This window comes from Triticum urartu, chromosome 5A (genome assembly GCF_056163025.1).
Source record: "Triticum urartu cultivar PI428250 chromosome 5A, HENAU_Tu73, whole genome shotgun sequence".
Lineage (NCBI taxonomy): Eukaryota > Viridiplantae > Streptophyta > Magnoliopsida > Poales > Poaceae > Triticum > Triticum urartu.
In genome coordinates, this window is record NC_141877.1 from 520,221,818 (window position 1) to 520,243,873 (window position 22,056).

Below are 22,056 nucleotides of genomic sequence, written 5' to 3' on the forward strand. Positions count from 1 at the left end.
AAAATGTTTGGCACTAAATCTTTGAATGATGAGCATGATTGCAATGTTGTTAGTACGAATTCTTTGAATATCCATGATGCTAATGATGATTGCACTAGTTATGATGAAAATACCTCCTATAAACATGTCAATTTTTGTGGAGTAAATTGGGTTTGCAAGTACACACCGAATAGGGAAGATAGATATTGTAAGAGGCATAAGTACTTAGAAACTAAATTGTTGCAAGAAAGTCTAGATGAATGTGCTGAAAGATTCAATATTTTTCGTGCCCCTTGTGAACTTTGCAATGAACATGGTCATTTAAAGCTCCAATTCTATTTGTTTCATGATCAAGTCGTGTCCAAACATTGTGATAATTTGATTACCCTTGAGCATCATAAAGAGCTTAGCCTTCTTTTGGGTTATGAAGAAATGAAACGTATAACTGAGGGTATTCCAAAGTTTAATCTTGATAGAGTTCTTGATTTTGATCTAGAGAATATTTATATGTATTGTGCGGTGAATTGCATTGAAAATCCTTATATTGCCAACTACATAAAGAAAAGGAAACAAATAGAAGATGAAGAGAATACTAATGAAAGGGAAGAGACTTCCGAATATCCTCCTATTATCTCTTATGATGAATCAGGCAACGAGGAGGAGCCTCCTATTCAACCAATCTCATTAATAAGGAGCTCCAAAAAGAGGATTGAACCCACACACGATGTGGTAAAGAAGAAGAAAAGAAAAAGGAAGAGAGGTAAAAAGGTATCTCTCCCAAATAAAGTTGCTCCTATTATTGTTGTGCCTCATGAAAATGAAGATGATACACTTGATGATGATCTCGTTATGCCTATTGCTTGTTGTGATGATTATGATTGGGAAGATAATGATACTTCTTATGATCTTGAAAATCTTTTTGGCACATGCTTGGAAGAATATAATAATTGCTATACTATTGGTGCTATCCATGCTATTAATGATGAGAGTGATTATGCTTATGATACGAAAAGGCCCAAGCTTGGGGAAGCTATGTTTGATGAGGATGACATATTTGAGAATATATTTGCTGCAATTAATGTCTGTCCCAAGCTTGGGCAGTCTATGTTTAATAATGATGATATTTTTAGCCTTCCATGTTTTGATATGCAAAGTGATTATGATGAGAACAAAGTTGCTACTTATGATGATTATTGTGATGAAACTTATGCTATAAAAAGTAGTGATGATTATATTTATAAAACTTGTCATGATTATGATTACCCCTTCCCTGAACATTACTCTTTTAAAAAGGAAACAATTTATAGTATTCAACTTTCCTATGATACTCCCACTATTCTGAATGAGAAGAATTTTGCCTATGTGGAGAGTAATAAATTTTCTATGCTTGTAGATCATGAAAAGAATGCTTTAGGTGCTGGTTATATTGTTGAATTCATTCATGATGCTACTGAAAATTATTATGAGGGAGGAACATATGCTTGTAGGAATTGCAATAATATCGAGTTTCCTCTCTATGTGCTTAAAATTTTGAAGTTATGCTTGTTTTACCATCCTATGCAAGTTGATTCTTGTCCCCACAAGTTGTTTTATCACAAAATACCTATGCATAGAAAGTGGGTTAGACTTAAATGTGCTAGTCATATTCTTCATGATGCTCTCTTTATGTTACAATTCTTATCTTTTATGTGAGCATCATTGAAATCATCATGCCTAGCTAGGGGCGTTAAACGATAGCGCTTGTTGGGAGGCAACCCAATTTTATTTTTGTTCCTTGACTTTTGTTCCTGTTTAGTAATAAATAATCCATCTAAATTCTGTTTAGATGTGATTTTATCTTTTAATTAGTGTTTGTTCCAAGTTAAACCTATTAGATCTTCTTGGAAGATAGTTATTTGATCTTGCTGTAATTTCCAGAATCTTTGCGCTCAGTGCCCGAATTGTCAAAAATCACCAGAACGTGATAAAACAGTGATTCCAATTGCTGCTGATCAACAAACAAATTTACCAGGTCGTCTAATTTTGGTAGAATTTTTTGGTTCCATAAGTTTGCGTTAGTAACAGATTACTACGGACTTTTCTATTTTTGACAGATTCTGTTTTGCGTGTGTTGTTTGCTTATTTTGATGAATCTATGGCTAGTAAAATAGTTTATAAACCATAGAGAAGTTGGAATACAGTAGGTTTAACACCAATAAAAATAAAGAACAAGTTCACTACAGTACCTTAAAGTAGTCTTTTGTTTTCTTTCTCTAACGGAGCTCACGAGATTTCTATTGAGTTTTGTGTTGTGAAGTTTTCAAGTTTTGGGTGAATTCTTTTGATGGATTATGGAACAAGGAGTGGCAAGAGCCTAAGCTTGGGGATGCCCATGGAACCCCCAAGATAATCCAAGGACACCAAAAAGTCAAAGCTTGGGGATGCCCCGGAAGGCATCCCCTCTTTCGTCCACTTCCATCGGTAATTTACTTGGAGCTATATTTTTATTCACCACATGATATGTGTTTTGCTTGGAGCGTCTTGTATTATTTGTGTCTTTGCTTTTTAGTCTACCACAATCATCCTTGCTGTACACACCTTTTGAGAGAGCCATGTATGAATTGAAATTTGTTAGAATACTCTATGTGCTTCACTTATATCTTTTTGAGCGTGATAATTTTTGCTCTAGTGCTTCACTTAGATCTTTTAGAGCGCGGTGGTGGTTTGTTTTAAAGAAACTTGATCTCTCATGCTTCACTTAGATTATTTTGAGAGTCGTTAATAGCATGGTAATTTGCTTAATGTTAATATACTTGGTATTCAAGATATGTGAAACTTTCTTTTTAGTGGGTTGAATACTAAGATAAGTTTGATGCTTGATAATTGTTTTGAGATATGGAGGTGATAATATCATAGTCGTGATAGTTGAGTAGTTGTGAATTTGAGAAATACTTGTGTTGAAGTTAGCAAGTCCCGTAGCATGCACGTATGGTTAAAGTTGTGTAACAAATTTGAAGCATGAAGTGTACCTGGCTTGTGCATCCTTATCAGTGGCGGTCGGGGACGAGCGATGGTCTTTTCCTAACAATCTATCCCCCTAGGAGCATGCGCGTAGTACTTGATTTTTGATGACTTCTAAATTTTTGCAATAAGTATATGAGTTCTTTTGACTAATGTTGAGTCCATGGATTATACGCACTTTTACCTTTCCGCCATTTGCTAGCCTCTTCGGTACCGTGCATTGCCCTTTCTCACGTTGAGAGTTGGTGCAAACTTCGCCGGTGCATCCAAACCCCGTGATATGATACGCTCTTTCACACATAAACCTCTCTATATCTTCTTCAAAACAACCACCATACCTACCTATCATGGCATTTCCATAGCCATTCCGAGATATATTGCCATGCAACTTCCACCATCATCATCATCATCATCATCATCATGACATGCTTTACTTTTGTCATATTGCCATTGCATGATCTTGTAGTTGACATCGTATTTGTGGCAAAGCCACCATGCATTATTTTTCATACATGTCACTCTTGATTCATTTCACCATCCCGGTACACCGCCGAAGGCATTCATATAGAGTCATATCTTGTTCTAGTATCGAGTTGTAATCATTATGTTGTAATCAATAGAAGTGTGATGATCATCATTATTGGAGCATTGCCCAATCAAAAAAAGAGAAAGGCCAAAAAAAGAAAGGCCCAAAAAAAGAGAAAATAAAAAGGGCAATGCTACTATCTCTTTTTCCACACTTGTGCTTCAAAGTAGCACCTTGTTCTTCATGTAGTGAGTCTCATATATTGTGCTTCAAAGTAGCACCATGATTTTCATATAGTGAGTCTCATAAGTTGTCTTGTTCATACTAGTGGGAATTTTTCATTATAGAACTTGGCTTGTATATTCCAACGATGGGCTTCCTCAAAATGCCCTAGGTCTTCATGAGCAAGCAAGTTGGATGCACACCCACTAGTTTTCTTTTGTTGAGCATTCTTAGCTCTAGTGCATCTGTTGCATGGCAATCCCTACTCCTTGCATTAACATCAATTGATGGGCATCTCCATAGCTCATTGATTAGCCTCGTTGATGTGAGACTTTCTCCTTTTTTGTCTTCTCCACACAATCCCCATCATCATATTCTATACCATCCATAGTGCTATGTCCATGGATCACGCTCATGTATTGCGTGAAGGTTGAAAAAGTTTGAGATTATTTGAGTATGAAACAATTGCTTGGCTTGTCATCGGGGGTATAGAAGTTGGGAACATCTTTGTGTGACGAAAATGAATCATAGCCTAACTATTTGATTTTGTAGGGATGAACTTCCTTTGGCCATGTTATTTTGAGATGACATAATTGTTTGATTAGTATGCTTGAAGTATTATCATTTTTTATGTCAATATGAACTTTTGTCTTGAACCTTTCGGATCTGAATATTCATACCATGATTAAGAAGATTTACATTGAAATTATGCCAAAGTATCACTCCGCATCAAAAATTCTCTTTTTATCATTTACCTACTCGAGGACGAGCAGGAATTAAGCTTGGGGATGCCTGATACGTCTCCAACGTATCTATAATTTTTGATTGCTCCATGCTACTTTATCTACTGTTTTGGACTATATTGAGCTTTACTTTCCACTTTTATATTATTTTTGGGACTAACCTATTAACCGGAGGCCCAGCCCAGAATTGTTGTTTTTTGCCTATTTCAGTATTTCAAGGAAACAGAATATCAAACGGAGTCCAAACGGAATGAAACCTTCGGGAACGTGATCTTCTCACCGAACGTGATCCAGGAGACTTGGACCCTACTCCAAGAAGTTTCCTGGGAGGTCACGAGGGTGGAGGGCGCCCCCCCTGGGCGCGCCCCTGCCTCGTGGGCCCCTCGGAGGTCCACCGACGTGGTCCTTCCGCCTATATATCTCCATATACCCTAAAAACATCCGGGAGCAACATAGATCGGGAGTTCCGTCGCCAGAAGCCTCCGTAGCCACCGAAACTCAATTTAGACCCATTCCGGCACCCTGCCGGAGGGGGTAATCCTTCTCCGGTGGCCATCTTCATCATCTCGGTGCTCTCCATGACGAGGAGGAGTAGTCCTCCCTCGGGGCTGAGGGTATGTACCAGTAGCTATGTGTTTGATCTCTCTCTCTCGTGTTCTTGAGATGATACGATCTTGATGTATCGCGAGCTTTGCTATTATATTTGGATCCTATGATGTTTCTTCCCCCCTCTTCTCTCTTGTAATGAATCGAGTTTCCCCTTTGAAGTAATTTTATCGGATTGAGTCTTTAAAGACTTGAGAACACTTGATGTATGTCTTGCCGTGGATATCTGTGGTGACAATGGGATACCACGTGCCACTTGATGTACATTTTGGTGACCAACTTGCGGGTTTCGTGACATTGGGAACCTATGCATAGGGGTTGGCACACGTTTTCGTCGTGATTCTCCGGTAGAAACTTTGGGGCACTCTTTGAGGTTCTTTGTGTTGGTTGAATAGATGAATTGAGATTGTGTGATGCATATCGTATAATCATGCCCACGGATACTTGAGGTGACATTGAAGTATCTAGGTGACATTAGGGTTTTGGTTGATTTGTATCTTAAGGTGTTATTCTAGTATGACTCTAGGGCTGTTTGTGACAATTATAGGAATAGCCCAACGGATTGATTGGAAAGGATAACTTTGAGGTGGTTTCGTACCCTACCATAATCTCTTCGTTTGTTCTCCGCTATTAGTGACTTTGGAGTGACTCTTTGTTGCATGTTGAGGGATAGTTATGTGATCCAATTATGATATTATTGTTGAGAGGACTTGCACTAGCGAAAGTATGAACCCTAGGCCTTGTTTCAACGCATTGCAATACCGTTTACGCTCACTTTTATCATTAATTATCTTGCTGTTTTATATTTTTAGATTACAAATACCTTTATCTACCATCCATATACCACTTGTATCACCATCTCTTCGCTGAACTAGTGCACCTATACAATTTACCATTGTATTGGGTGTGTTGGGGACACAAGAGACTCTTTGTTATTTGGTTGTAGGGTTGCTTGAGAGAGACCATCTTCATCCTACGCCTCCTACGGATTGATAAACCTTAGGTCATCCACTTGAGGGAAATTTGGTACTGTCCTACAAAACTGTACACTTGGAGGCCCAACAACGTCTACAAGAAGAAGGTTGTGTAGTAGACATCACGCTTTCGTTGTCGCGGTAGAGTGGCACTTGCTTCAGATGAATGCCATAGTCTTTGAGTGTTTCCTTCATCCACAGAAGTTGAGCGCAGCAAGATCCAGCAGCAATGTATTTAGATTCAGCAGTAGAGAGAGATACACAGTTCTGCTTCTTTGAAGACCAACAGACAAGTGATCGTCCCAGAAAATGACATGTGCCTGGTGTAGACTTGCGATCAACTTGTCACCAGCATAATCAGCATCCGAGAAACCAACCAGATCAAACTCTGAGCCCTTTGGATACCATAATCCTAGAGTTGGGGTGTAAGCCAAATATCGAAGAATTCGCTTCACAGCTAAGTGATGCGATTCCTTTGGTGCCGCTTGGAATCGAGCACACATGCAAACACTAAGCATAATATCTAGCCTAGATGCACATAGATAAAGTAAGAAACCAATCATGGAGCAGTATACCTTTTGATCGAACTCTTTACCATTGTCGTCGGGACCCAGATGATGTTTGGCTGGCATTGGCGTCGTGAAACCTTTGCAGTATTCCATACCAAACTTTTTCAGGCAATCTTTGAGATACTTCTCTTGAGATATAAAGATGTCGTTGCGTTGCTGACGTATTTGAAGACCAAGGAAGAACTTCAGCTCACCCATCATGGACATCTGATATTGTTCTTGCATCATATATCCAAAATCTTCACTATATTTCTGATTGATGCAGCCGAAGATAATGTCATCCACATATATTTGGCACACAAACAGTTCACCATCATATGTCTTCGTGAAGAGAGTGGGGTCGATGGAACCAGATTTGAAGCCTTTGCTCTTCAGGAAGTCTTTGAGTGTGTCATACCAAGCCCGAGGGGCTTGTTTGAGGCCATACAGTGCCTTGTTGAGCTTGTATACCATGTCAGGATGTTTTGTATCTTCAAAGCCAGGTGGTTGTGCGACATACACTTCTTCTTCAATCTTGCCATTGAGAAAAGTGCTCTTCACATCCATTTGATGCAGAAGTATGTTATGATGATTTGCATAGGCCAGCAGTATGAAGATAATCATGAGGACAAGTTGAGAATGAAGACAAACAAATGTGAAGACATAGCAAATGTAACGCCATGGGTAAAACACTTCAAACAGAAGAATTTGGTGGTGGCGTTACCCACCGTATAGGAAGTATTAGACCCAAACACGGCGCACAATTATCGTGGCGCTCCGAAGTCAAATTCCACATTAATGTATTCACACTTAGAATGTATGTCTTCATTGATTGAAGATATACTTTACTTCGTGTGTTGCACATCTAAGTCATCAATGTGCATAAGTGTTAGGATGTGTGCCTGATCACAGGACATTTGAGGATTTCAAGATATTTAGCTCACACCGTAACTTGCAAAATCTCTTCTCATCCAAGGGCTTGGTGAAGATATCTGCCAATTGCTCTTCAGTGTTGACGTGTATGATATCAATATCTTCCTTCACAATATGATCTCTGAGAAAGTGATGACGAATTTCGATGTTCTTTGTCTTCGAGTGCTGAACTGGGTTGTTGGCAATCTTGATGACGCTTTCGTTGTTGCAGTAGAGTGGCACTTGCTTCAGATGAATGCCATAGTCTTTGAGTGTTTGCTTCATCCACAGAAGCTCAGCGCAGCAAGATCCAACAGCAATGTATTCAGATTCAGCAGTAGAGAGAGATACACAGTTCTGCTTCTTTGAAGACCAACAGACAAGTGATCGTCCCAGAAAATGACATGTGCCTGGTGTAGACTTGCGATCAACTTGTCACCAGCATAATCAGCATTCGAGAAACCAACCAGATCAAACTCTGAGCCCTTTGGATACCATAATCCTAGAGTTGGGGTGTAAGCCAAATATCGAAGAATTCGCTTCATAGCTAAGTGATGCGATTCCTTTGGTGCCGCTTGGAATCGAGCACCCATGCAAACACTAAGCATAATATCTAGCCTAGATGCACATAGATAAAGTAAGGAACCAATCATGGAGCGGTATACCTTTTGATCGAACTCTTTACCATTGTCGTCGGGACCCAGATGATGTTTGGCTGGCATTGGCGTCGTGAAACCTTTGCAGTCTTGCATACCAAACTTCTTCAGGCAATCTTTGAGATACTTCTCTTGAGATATAAAGATGCCGTTGCGTTGCTGACGTATTTGAAGACCAAGGAAGAACTTCAGCTCACCCATCATGGACATCTGATATTGTTCTTGCATCATATATCCAAACTCTTCACTGTATTTCTGATTGGTGCAGCCGAAGATAATGTCATCCACATATATTTGGCACACAAACAGTTCACCATCATATGTCTTCGTGAAGAGAGTGGGGTCGAGGGAACCAGATTTGAAGCCTTTGCTCTTCAGGAAGTCTTTGAGTGTGTCATACCAAGCCTGAGGGGCTTGTTTGAGGCCATACAGTGCCTTGTTGAGCTTGTATACCATGTCAGGATGTTTTGAATCTTCAAAGCCAGGTGGTTGTGCGACATACACTTCTTCTTCAATCTTGTCATTGAGAAAAGCGCTCTTCACATCCATTTGATGCAGAAGTATGTTATGATAATTTGCATAGGCCAGCAGTATGAAGATAATCATGAGGACAAGTTAAGCATGAAGACAAACAAATGTGAAGACATAGCAAATGTAACGCCATGGGTAAAACACTTCAAACAGAAGAATTTGGTGGTGGCTTTACCCACCGTATAGGAAGTATTAGACCCAGACACGGCGCACAATTATCGTGGCGCTTCGAAGTCAAATTCCACATTAATGTATTCACACTAGAATGTATGTCTTCATTGATTGAAGATATACTTTACTTCGTGTGTTGCACATCTAAGTCATCAATGTGCATAAGTGTTAGGATGTGTGCCTGATCATAGGACATTTGAGGATTCCAAGATATTTAGCTCACACTGTAACTTGCAAAATCTCTTCTCATCCAAGGGCTTGGTGAAGATATCTGCCAATTGCTCTTCAGTGTTGACGTGTATGATATCAATATCTTCCTTCACAACATGATCTCTGAGAAAGTGATGACGAATTTCGATGTGCTTTGTCTTCGAGTGCTGAACTGGGTTGTTGGCAATCTTGATGGCGCTTTCGTTGTCGCAGTAGAGTGGCACTTGCTTCAGATGAATGCCATAGTATTTGAGTGTTTGCTTCATCCACAGAAGCTGAGCGCAGCAAGATCTAGCAGCAATGTATTCAGATTCAGCAGTAGAGAGAGATACACAGTTCTGCTTCTTTGAAGACCAACAGACAAGTGATCGTCCCAGAAAATGACATGTGCCTGATGTAGACTTGCGATCCACCTTGTCACCGGCATAATCAGCATCCGAGAAACCAACCAGATCAAACTCTGAGCCCTTTGGATACCATAATCCTAGAGTTGGGGTGTAAGCCAAATATCGAAGAATTCGCTTCACAGCTAAGTGATGCGATTCCTTTGGTGCCGCTTGGAATCGAGCACACATGCAAACACTAAGCATCATATCTGGCCTAGATGCACATAGATAAAGTAAGGAACCAATCATGGAGCGGTATACCTTTTGATCGAACTCTTTACCATTGTCGTCGGGACCCAGATGATGTTTGGCTGGCATTGGCGTCGTGAAACCTTTGCAGTCTTGCATACCAAACTTCTTCAGGCAATCTTTGAGATACTTCTCTTGAGATATAAAGATGTCGTTGCGTTGCTGACGTATTTGAAGACCAAGGAAGAACTTCAGCTCACCCATCATGAACATCTGATATTGTTCTTGCATCATATATCCAAACTCTTCACTGTATTTCTGATTGGTGCAGCCGAAGATAATGTCATCCACATATATTTGGCACACAAATAGTTCACCATCATATGTCTTCGTGAAGAGAGTGGGGTCGAGGGAACCAGATTTGAAGCCTTTGCTCTTCAGGAAGTCTTTGAGTATGTCATACCAAGCCCGAGGGGCTTGCTTGAGGCCATACAGTGCCTTGTTGAGCTTGTATACCATGTCAGGATGCTTTGGATCTTCAAAGCCAGGTGGTTGTGCGACATACACTTCTTCTTCAATCTTGCCATTGAGAAAAGCGCTCTTCACATCCATTTGATGCAGAAGTATGTTATGATGATTTGCATAGGCCAGCAGTATGCGTATGGCTTCAAGTCTAGCCACAGGAGCAAATGTTTCATCGAAGTCAATCCCTTCAACTTGAGTGTATCCTTGAGCAATGAGACGGGCTTTGTTTCTGACAACTTGACCATGCTCATCTTGCTTGTTGCGATATATCCATTTGGTGCCTATTATATTGTGCTTCCGAGGATCAGGACGCTTAACCAGTTCCCATACATTATTCAGCTCAAACTATTGAAGCTCTTCTTGCATAGCTTGAATCCATTCAGATTCCATGAAGGCTTCTTCAACTTTCTTGGGTTCTGTTATTGACACGAATGCGAAGTGCCCACAGAAATTTGCTAGCTGAGTTGTCCTTGAACGAGTGAGTGGACCTGGTGCATTGATGCTATCGATTATTCTCTCAATCTGCACTTCATTTGTAACACGAGAATGTACAGGATGAAGATTTTGCTCTTGCTAATCATTGTCATTGTTAGAGGGATTATCTTCAGGCTGAGCATTATCTTCAGGTTGATCAGGTGCGGAGATGATGAGTTCTTCTTCGGGTTGAGCTTCAGAAGGTATAATTTCTCTAGTTTCCATAAGTTTAATTGATTCACTGGATGGAACTTCATCTAGCACATTTGGCAACTGCTCTCTTTGTGAGCCGTTAGTTTCATCGAACCGCACATCCACTGTTTCAACCACTTTATAATGAAAGAGATTGAAGACTCTGTAGGAGTGCGAATCCTTTCCATATCCAAGCATAAAACCCTCATGTGCTTTTGGTGCAAATTTTGACGTGTGATGTGGATCCTTGATCCAGCACTTGGCGCCAAATACTCTGAAGTAGCTGACATTTGGCTTCTTGCCAGTAAGGAGCTCATAGGATGTCTTGTTCAGAAGCTTGTGAAGATAAACACGGTTGATGATATGGCATGCAGTGTCAATGGCTTTAGGCCAGAATTTTCTTGGAGTCTTGTATTCATCAAGCATCGTTCGAGCCATCTCAATAAGTGTTCTATTCTTGCGTTCGACGACGCCATTCTGCTGTGGTGTGTACGGAGCTGAGAATTCATGTGTGATGCCCAAAGTATCAAGATATGTATCAAGGCCAGTGTTCTTCAATTCAGTGCCATTGTCACTTCTGATGTGCTTTATCTTGGCGCCATAGTTGTTCATTGCTCGATTGGCGAAGCGTCTGAAGACATCCTGCACTTCAATCTTGTAAAGGATTATATGCACCCAAGTATATCTTGAATAATCATCAACAATGACAAAGCCATAGAGACAAGCAGTAGTAGTAAGAGTTGAGTAATGAGTGGGACCGAAAAGATCCATGTGTAGCAGTTCGAAGGGTTGAGTCGTTGTCATGATTGTCTTTGAGGGATGAGCATTTATTTTCCTTACGAACCCAACACCCTCTTTCCTAGGGTTTCGGTTCAGGATGTGCCTTTTGAGGACATCATAAAGTGTCTGATGCCCTTTGAGACTTTTGTACATCCCTGTTTCAAGCAGTTTCTTCAACCTAGCATTCTCATCAGCAATAGCAGTGGTGTCCTCAGCAGAGGGGTTAGTTACCACATCAACAGTTGAAGATATTGCAATAGTAGCAGCAGTAGAACATTCAGCAACAGAAGTAGCGTTATCACGCTCAATGCATTTAAGACATGGTGGTTCAAATCCTTCCTGAGCTGAACTGATCTGTTCGGCGCGAAGTGACTCGTTTTCCTTTTGAAGATCTTCATGAGCCGCTCTCAATTTCTCAAGATATTGCTTCCTTTGAAGATAATCATAGGAAATCCTTTCATGAGTTGTTGAGAGCGTTTCATGAAGACTTTCAAGTTCCTCATACTTAACGTGAAGATTTTTTATGTCTTCAATTAAGGACTGAGATCGAGTCATTTCAGCGTCTAACAGATCATCGCTTTTGTCTAACAGTTTTTGAATGTGTTCCATAGCTTTCTGTTGTTCAGTTGCAATTTTAGCAAGTGTTTTGTAGCTGGGTTTGGAACCACAATCAGAGTCATCGTCACTAGATGTTTGATAGTGAGTAGTGCGTGTGTTTACCTTGGCACCGCGTGCCATGAAGCAGTAGGAAGGAGCGGAGTAGTCCTTGTCATTTGCATCGGTGTCGGTGATGAAGTCATTGTCTTCAGTGTTGAAGATGGACTTGGCAACGTATGTTGTAGCCAAACTCGCAACGCCAGAATCGGACTCCTCCTCAGACTCCACCTCCGCCACCTCAGAAGCGGACTCCTCCTCATAATCCATTTCCTTGCCAACAAACGCACGTGCCTTGCCAGATGAGCCCTTCTTGTGTGATGAAGACTTGGAAGAAGACTTTGAGTATTTCTTCTTCTTCTTGCCGTCAGAGTCATACTCCTTGCTCTTCTTCTTGTTGTTGTTCTCATTGTCCCACTGTGGACACTCAGAGGTGTAGTGGCCAGGTTTCTTGCACTTGTGACATGTTCCCTTCTTGTAGTCATGAGCAGAAACTTCATCATTCCTTGAGCTTGATCGTGAAGACTTTCTGAAGCCTTTCTTCTTGGTGAATTTTTGGAACTTCTTCACAAGCATAGCAAGATCCTTTCCAATGTCTTCAGGATCATCAGAACTGCTGTCAGATTCTTCTTCAGATGAGGAGACAGCCTTTGCCTTCAAGGCACGAGTTCGCCCATAGTTGGAACCGTAGATGTCTCTTTTCTCAGAAAGCTGAAACTCGTGTGTGTTGAGTCTTTCAAGTATGTCAGACGGATCGAGTGTCTTGAAATCAGGACGTTCTTGAATCATCAGGGCTAGGGTGTCAAACGAACTGTCAAGTGATCTCAGGAGTGTCTTGACGACTTCATGCTTGGTGATCTCAGTAGCGCCGAGGGCTTGAAGCTCATTTGTGATGTCAGTGAGTCGATCAAACGTGAGCTGGACATTCTCATTGTCATTTCTCTTGAAGCGGTTGAAGAGGTTGCGAAGGACACTGATTCTCTGATCTCTCTGGGTTGAGACGCCTTCGTTGACCTTGGAGAGCCAGTCCCAGACTAGCTTAGATGTTTCCAAAGCACTCACGCGGCCATACTGTCCTTTGGTCAGATGACCACAGATGATATTCTTGGCAGTAGAGTCCAGTTGAACGAACTTCTTGACATCAGCAGCAGTGACACCTTCTCCAGCCTTGGGAACGTCATTCTTGACGACATACCATAGGTCGACATCAATGTCTTCAAGATGCATGCGCATCTTATTCTTCCAGTAGGTATATTCAGTTCCATCGAAGACGGGACACGCAACGGAGACTTTGATTATCCCTGCAGTCGACATAGCTAAAACTCCAGGTGGTTAAACCGAATCACACAGAACAAGGGAGTACCTTTCTCTAATACCAATTGAAAGTGCTAGTGATCGACTAGAGGGGGGTGAATAGGCGATTTTTATGAAAGTCTTCAAAACATGGAAGTTTTGAAAACAAACGATAGAAATAAACCTATTACCATGCAGCGGAAGGTAGACTACATTAGGCAAATCATAGTCAAGTATTCAATGAAGTGAAAGCGCAATGACTAATAGCAGCTAGGCAGTAAGGATCAGGTAGGAAGATATTGTAAAGCCAATCAGAACAAGTAATCACTTAGTGAAGCCAAATGATGATGCAATCGTACAATGACTTCACAAGGACCAACAGTAAGTAAAGGGAAGGAAAGGATGAAACCAGTGACTCGTTGAAGACAATGATTTGTTGGACCAGTTCCAGTTGTTGTGACAACTGTACGTCTGATTAAAGAGGCTGAGATTCAACGCAGAAGACCTCGTCTTCACCTTATTTCCCTTGAGCTAAGGACACCCAGTCCTTACCCAATCACTCTGGTAAGTCTTCAAGGTAGACTTCCGAACCTTCACAGACTTCGTTCACCGGCGATCCACAATGACTCTTGAATGCTCAGAACGCAACACCTAACCGGCTGGAGGATTCACAGTCCTCAAGTGTAATAAGTCTTCAGATCACACAGACAGGAAGACTTAAGTGATGCCTAACACTCTTTGGCTCTGCGTGGTTAGGGCTTTATCCTCTCAAGGAATTCTCTCTCAAAGGCTTCGAGGTGGGTTGATCTCAAACGACAAAAGCCGTGCTTTAACTCTGAGCAGCCAACTATTTATGGTTGTAGGGGGTGGGCTATTTATAGCCACTAGGCAACCCGACCTGATTTGGCCGAAATGACCCTGGGTCACTAAGGAACTGACACATGTTCCAACGGTCAGATTTCAAACACACACGGCAACTTTACTTGGGCTACAAGCAAAGCTGACTTGTCCAACTCTGAACAAGATTTGCTCTCATAGTCTTCACTCGAAGACATAGGATTTTGGTTAAGCATCACTTCAGTCATTCTGACTGGTTTTCTTGGACCCCACTTAACAGTACGGTGGTTCCTATGACTCAACAAAGAAGAAAAAGAACTACGAAAGATCTAAGTCTTCGCGCTCCATAGTCTTCATGCGATGTCTTCTCTTGTCATAGTCTTCAATGTGAATGTCTTCACATACCACCTTTGACTTCAATGTCTTCATACATTTTTAGGGGTCATCTCTGTTAGGAAAAACCGAATCACTGAGGGACTTCTACCTGTGCTATCCTGCAATTCTCACAAACACATTAGTCTCTCAACTGGGTTTGTCGTCAATACTCCAAACCAACTAGGGGTGGCACTAGATGCACTTACACAACCGTTTATGGTTGTAGGGGGTGGGCTATTTATAGCCACTAGGCAACCCGACCTGATTTGTTCGAAATGACCCTGGGTCACTAAGGAACTGACACGTGTTCCAACGGTCAGATTTCAAACACACACGGCAACTTTACTTGGGCTACAAGCAAAGCTGACTTATCCAACTCTGGACAAGATTTGCTCTCATAGTCTTCACTCAAAGACATAGGATTTTGGTTAAGCATCACTTGAGTCATTCTGACTGGTTCTCTTGGACCCCACTTAACAGTACGGTGGTTCCTATGACTCAACAAAGAAAAACACAGAACGACGAAACTGCTAAGTCTTCGCGCTCCATAGTCTTCACACGATGTCTTCTCTTGTCATAGTCTTCAATGTGAATGTCTTCACATACCATTTTTGACTTCAATGTCTTCATACATTTTTAGGGGTCATCTCTGGTAGGAAAACCGAATCAATGAGGGACTTCTACATGTGTTATCCTGCAATTCTCACAAACACATTAGTCCCTCAACTAGGTTTGTCGTCAATACTCCAAAACCAACTAGGGGTGACACTATATGCATTTACAACCGGTCTACAATTTCTTGTCGATAAAGTGGCAAGTAGACTGACTACATATAACGGCCAAAACATCACTACCATTGGTCGTGCGACCCTCGTTAAGTCGGTCCTCGCTTCCCAAGTGATCTACTTCATCACGCCACTTTTCATACAACCCACCATTCTACAAAACATCGACAAGCTTGAGCGGGCCTTCCTATGGTCTGGGTCGGATACGACAACCGGGGCAAAGTGAAGGTCAATTGGGATGTTGTCAGCCGGCCACTTACCTATGGTGGACTTGGGGTCGTCAACACCAACAAGTTCACGCGGGCTTTGCGTTTGCGGTGACCTTGGTACGACTGGAAAGAGCCCACAAAGTTGTGACTTGGGAGTGGAAACCCGTGTGATGAGGAGGACCTCAACTTTTTCTGTGCCTGTACCACCATCACGGTCGGGAATGGTGCGAGGACTCCATTTTGGGACTCCCCTTGGCTCCTTGGACGCAAGCCCAAAGACATTGCTCCGCTCATTTACGAGACTTTCTCCCGAAAGCACTGGAAGGTACGGGAGGCCCTTAAGGACAACGCGTGGATTCTCAAAATCAGACTGCCCGCATCGGTGTTCATCGAGCATGTTGCGTAATTCTCCACCCTTTGAATGCTACTGCATAAGGTACACCTGGATGAGCTCACTGAGAAGAGAAGAACAGATCGACGGACCGTTTTGTCGGCCCGGTCGTCCGCTGGCATGTGGTGGTGTGGTGTGTGGCGCGATCTTGACCCCGAACGATGCTAGTAGTGAAGGTGGTGGTAAATGGTGGATGCTTCCACGTCAAAATGAAAAAATGGTCGATGCTCCAACAATTGCGACTCTAGACTGGGCCGCACGTATAAATTCTAGCAACAAGAACACAAGACGTCGTTACCGATGGAATGGTAAACATAAACTAGCGTTCGAATCCATCCAATCCAAAGATGAAAAGTGAAATTAGTGATAGTAGCATAATCGCGTTTTACTTAGAGACGAGGCCGCGGCTTAACCGAAGGATCTAGAAGAAGATTGTCTCATCATTGACTAATCCTTGGCTGTTGTGTTGGTACCACGAGCGAGCGTTTCAGCGGTCGGGTTGCGTCGCGTCTGTCCATTTGTCCCTGTCTGCTTTGTACGGTAGTAGTGTACATCTTTCAGCGGTCGTTCGGTGCTCCGTCGAGTCGAGGCACAACTTGCGTATTCTGCGCTGTGGCTTCACGGTCGCTGCCAACCGTGCTGGATGACGCACGAAGAAATTACTTGCTGTTTGGTATCTAACTAGTCTCTCTCGACCAATTTGATTACAAGCAGAGAGCATAGGAATTGGGGATTGGGAGGAGATAGAGTCTTTGGGGAGGAAGAAAGAACAGAGAGAAGGTGAACGCTGCAAGACTGATACCAATTTGATTACAACCCTCGCTCTCACACGCTCCTGCCATATGCCCATATGCTAAGGTAGTTAATAATAACAGCATTTCGTTTGTGTTCTACTGCACCTGCATAAAACCGGAGGAGCCAATGTCTCGCGGCGCAACTGAAAGACCTGAAATACGTACATTATTATTTGCCTGATCGTTGACTAATCTCTCCATATCCTAGTACGGTGAGCATTCATTCGGTTGGGTTGCGTCGTGTTGCCCTAGCTTGGCCATTGTCGTTGGCATGCCTGGATTAAACAAGGTTTCGGCTGTCCGATGCGTGCGAACCGCAAACACGGCCGCCTTGCGACGTCCCAGAAATGAGAGGAATTGCTTCCAATGCAACCGGCGTCGACGTGGACCTGCGAACAAACCGCTAATCCCTTGCCGGATGTAAATCGATCTGGACTTGCTTTTTTGTCCTTGGGTTCACTCACAGATTCACGCTCGCCCAACGCCAAACAAACACCTCGAGCTTTATCTGTGCTCTGTCGAATGTTCGTTGCGTCTTCTCTCTTTCTCTTGGTTAGATTCAATGGCTACCGGTAGTCGTGTTTTGTTTTTCCCTTTTCCATTACCACCCACTCATCGAAAAGGAGGCAACTGTGGCGCTGGATCACCTGCAAGATGCTGTCAACTGCTGTTTGATTACTGGTTAGAGAACAACATTTCTTCCGTGCAATTTATGGGAAAGGCATCAGTTTCTCCACTCGATAATTGGTGGCGCATATGGAGCTGATGTGCCCTGACTAATGTCACATCTGACTTAACTTTGAAAAACTCTGGTATTGAACTAAAAAAACACCATAATCACGCTGCAACTTACTTAGGTTTTATATGTCGAGAAATTATTGCTCGTTTTTTGGATGTTGTTTTGAGTAGTATAGAACCAATGTCGAAATGCTTAACCAATTGCAGAGAGACAGACCGTGGCGTGGTCTTTCAATCAATCAATCTCTAAAATATTTCAACTCCGACCACAATCGTCATTGCTGGTGGGATAGCTAGGTGTGTACAATCAATCTAGTCTAGACCTTTAATGTATGGATCCAAGATTAATCTTCGTAATCAAAAAGTATAGAATATCATTGATTGGCATTGATTTTCCAGACCACAATCATTGCAGTACCACACCAGGTGACGCTCCAAAATCTTGATGGAAAAGAACGAATGATAGTTCTGCCGGAAAAACAAATATGATAGTGATACTATGTCCAATATGTATATTCTGTTGGAAATATGAACAAATTACTACGAGATTTAATCCGAATAAACAGAAAATAAATCATGACAACAATTGCAGAGATTAAATTAATCATGCGAACTAGCATAGTAGATGAACCGATCACTAGAAACATGAATTCTGTCACGATCTCGAACAAGAAGGATAGAATCACATACGGTGCAGCGGTGACAGCACCGCCGGCGTTGACGTTGTCGCCCATGTCGTCGAGGATGAGGTTGCCGAGGTCAGGAAAGAAGTCGTCGTTCGCGATGTCGCCGCTGCCAGCAGTCGCGCTCCCCAAAAACCTGATCGTCCCTCTCCCGTACAGGATCACGAGAGACGGGGTTCCGGAGGCCTGCTGTCCCTTATCTCGGTGCACGCCGAAAGGAGGGATGGAGAAGACTTGCTTGACGGCGCAATGATCTGAAACGGTGGTGCGAAACCATACGAAGCGGCTGCGGCTAGGGTAGACGTCTGCACTTGCCTCTTTTCCGGTCAAATACCTAGGACTACCCCTATCTGTTTGGCAACTGAAGAAGGTGGATTTCCAATGCATTGAGGACAAAGCGGCCGGCAAATTGGTCACTTGGGAAGGTCAAAACATCACTACCATCGGGCGTACGACACTTGTTAGGTCGGTCATTACCTCCCAGGCAGTATTCTCCATCACGCCCCTCATCGTGCCTCAGAACTCTCTCCATAGCCTTAACAAAATTGAGAGAGCTTTCCTTTGGTCCGGCTCGGAAAAGACAACATGAGCCAAATGCAAGGTCAACTAGAAGGTGTTTTGTAGACCAAAAGAATATGGTGGCCTCGGGGTGCTCGACACCAACAAGTTTGCACGTGCTTTGCGGCTCCGGTGGCTATGGTATGAATGGACTGAGCCCCGCAGATTATGGGTTGGCCTTGGGAACCCGTGCACGGAGGAGGACCTCGAGTTTTTCTATGCCTCTACGACTATCACTGCAGGGGATGGCGCCAAAACGTCTTTTTGGGGCTCCCCGTGGCTTCTTGGTCGCAAACCCAAGGATATTGCGCCACTCTTTGTTTGCGGCCTTGAGAAGAAAGAATTGGAAGGTCCGTGAGGCCCTCGCGGGGAACGCTTGGATCTTCAAGATCAATCATGACACGGACACGGTTGTCTCCATCGCCCATGTTAGGGAGTTCTTCACTCTTTGGATGCTCCTTAATGACGTCCACCTTCATGAGCAAACCGAAGATGGCGGCAACGACGGTGACTTCGCCGCGCCGAGTGTATTCTTCCTGTAGTCTAGGGCTTTGTTTTTAGTAAACTTTAAATTTTCTATGTAAAACTGTTTAAATCGCCAAAGTTTATGCCCGTTTGCCGAATAAAAAAGCCCAATGTCTTTTAAAAAAACCTTGTGGGGCGACCGTGGGGCCGGCGGCTGGGAACCCATTTGGCCCCAGGCCGATTTTATCGCCGGGTCGCCCACAGGCGGCGATTTTTCGAGCCCCCGGGGGGCCAACGGCTGGAGATGCTCTTAGTAATCAAAGTAAGAGAAATTTAACCACACGCTTTCTTGCAGAATTTACAAAAGAGAGAGTATAGTTAAGGCTTGTTTGGTTCGTAGGAAAAGTAGATCAATTTTAGCGTGAACTGTTTGAAGGGGAAGTCTACCCTTTTTAATGGGTCCGGTGAGTGCAATTTCTTTTCCTTCGAGGCGACCCGCGGTTTTTGCTTTTACTCCCCTTATATATGCTTTTTTAGTTAATTCAATGCCTTTTTTCATCGCCTTTCGGAATGAAACTTTATTTTTTAATTGGAAAGCTATGTATTCTGCAAGAATGTTAGGCTGTCTATAAGGTTCTTTAACTTTTTCGATAGAAATATTAAATTTCTGGTTACGGAGTTAATTTTCTTTTGTAGATATTTCTCTAATTCTTTGATTGCTCCTTTTTTTTCTTTAATAAAGTTGGGAATCCGGTATGGATTATGATGTGGATCATACTGATTTCTTTTTGAATTTCTATACTATGTGTAATTACTTCGGAACTTGAACCTGAGTCCATTTTTCTATTATGTGTAATTACTTCGGAACTTGAGTTTAATTCTATTTTTCTATGCGAGCCCTTTTTAGTATTCTTTTGTATACAGTTCTTGATACAATTCCTTATTTTTTACTTTAAGCAACGTTGTTTGTCCATTTGGCTAAAATGAATGGAGCAATAGAAAAGGAAAGGAAAGTTTTCTTACATCCCACTTTCAAAGGAAAACCGTTGGAATTTTACAATCTACTTAGACCTCTTTTTAAGATCATATTTTTTTTCATGTGGTTTGATTTCAGTTTGACTATATGAAGTACGGGGCTGAAGTCCTTATCATCGAATAATAGCATCATAATTGTACTTTTTCATGTGGTTTGAATTCAGTTTGACTGTATGAAGTACGGGGTTGAAGTCGTTATCATTGAATAATAGCATCATAATTGTACTTTTTCATGTGGTTTGTTGGATTTTTGTGTCTCTTTTTCAATTATGTGAACCAAACACGCAAGTATACATATTTATTGTGTTTTCCGACCCGCGTGTCGCACATATATACATCTATCATATTCTTCTGCTTTTTCTTAATCTCACGTCTTTAAAACTTCGTGACACAAACAATATCTTAAATGTTTTCTAGATCTCCTTGAATAATTTTTTATACATAGATGTAGATGGGCATATATAAGTTGGACCGTGGCTCAGTTTGGCTCAAACGGACCACACTGGAGAGGACTTGGTTTGCCGGGGACCCATGCACCAACAAAGACATGGATCTTTCCACGCCCTCACAAAAGTTACCGTTGGGAATGGTCAGACAACAAGTCTTTGTAACTCGTCGTGAACCGTCGGTCGTAGGCCAAGAGACATCGCAACTACAACTTTTGCCCTTTCCAATAAGAAGGAATGGTGTGTCCAGTTGGCTATTCGCCGTGGAGCAAATCAACACTCCTAGGGGCCTCACTATGCAACGCATTTGAAAATTCCTCGTCCTCTGGTTAATTATACACATCTCAAGTACAACTACAGGTGGATCGCCTCGACACCATCAACTGGCACAATTCCTCCGAATAGTCTCAACCAACATCAACATAAATAAAAAAGATTGAAAAAAAATAACCAACCCATGTGTAAGATCTTCGTGTGGCTCATCATACAAAGTAGGGTTTGAACGCACTACCACCTCATGAAACGTAGGTGGCCAAAATTGCGGCCAGTGTCCCTTATGCACCCGTGTCGCCCCTCCTCTGTGTTTACGGCACACATGCTCTTCCAGTGTTGGTACTCCGTAAGGCCATGTCACATGATCAAAGAATTACATGGGCTGCACCAGTTTGAACCGCCCGCACGTAGGGACTTCAATGGCGTCAAAATCATGGTGAGATCATTCGCCAAGATAGGCGCAAGGTCATGGCCTGCCTAACCACGGGCATTTTGTGAGAGATTTGGAATGAGAGAAACCCACATGTGTTCGAAAGCAAATCATCAGTACCTAACATCATTTGCTCGCGAATCCGAAACGAGGCAGGGCAATAGATAGCAGCGGGTGCCACCCATTTGGTTAACAACATGTGGGAAATAGTAACCTTTCCTATTGTTTGTTCTCGTCTTCAGGCATACGACCCGTGAAACCGCAAGTGTTCTTTTAATCCCGAGCTCAAATGCACATTTATGAACAGTAAAATTGAAAACAATAGTATGTTTTTTTAAAAGATATTAAGTTTTTTTTTGTTTTTTTACAACCAACAATGCTTTGTTTTCTGCATGTGTGCATTTTTTTCGTGATGAAATAACATTCATGGAGGTCTTAGCAAAAATAACAAAACATTTTTTAAATA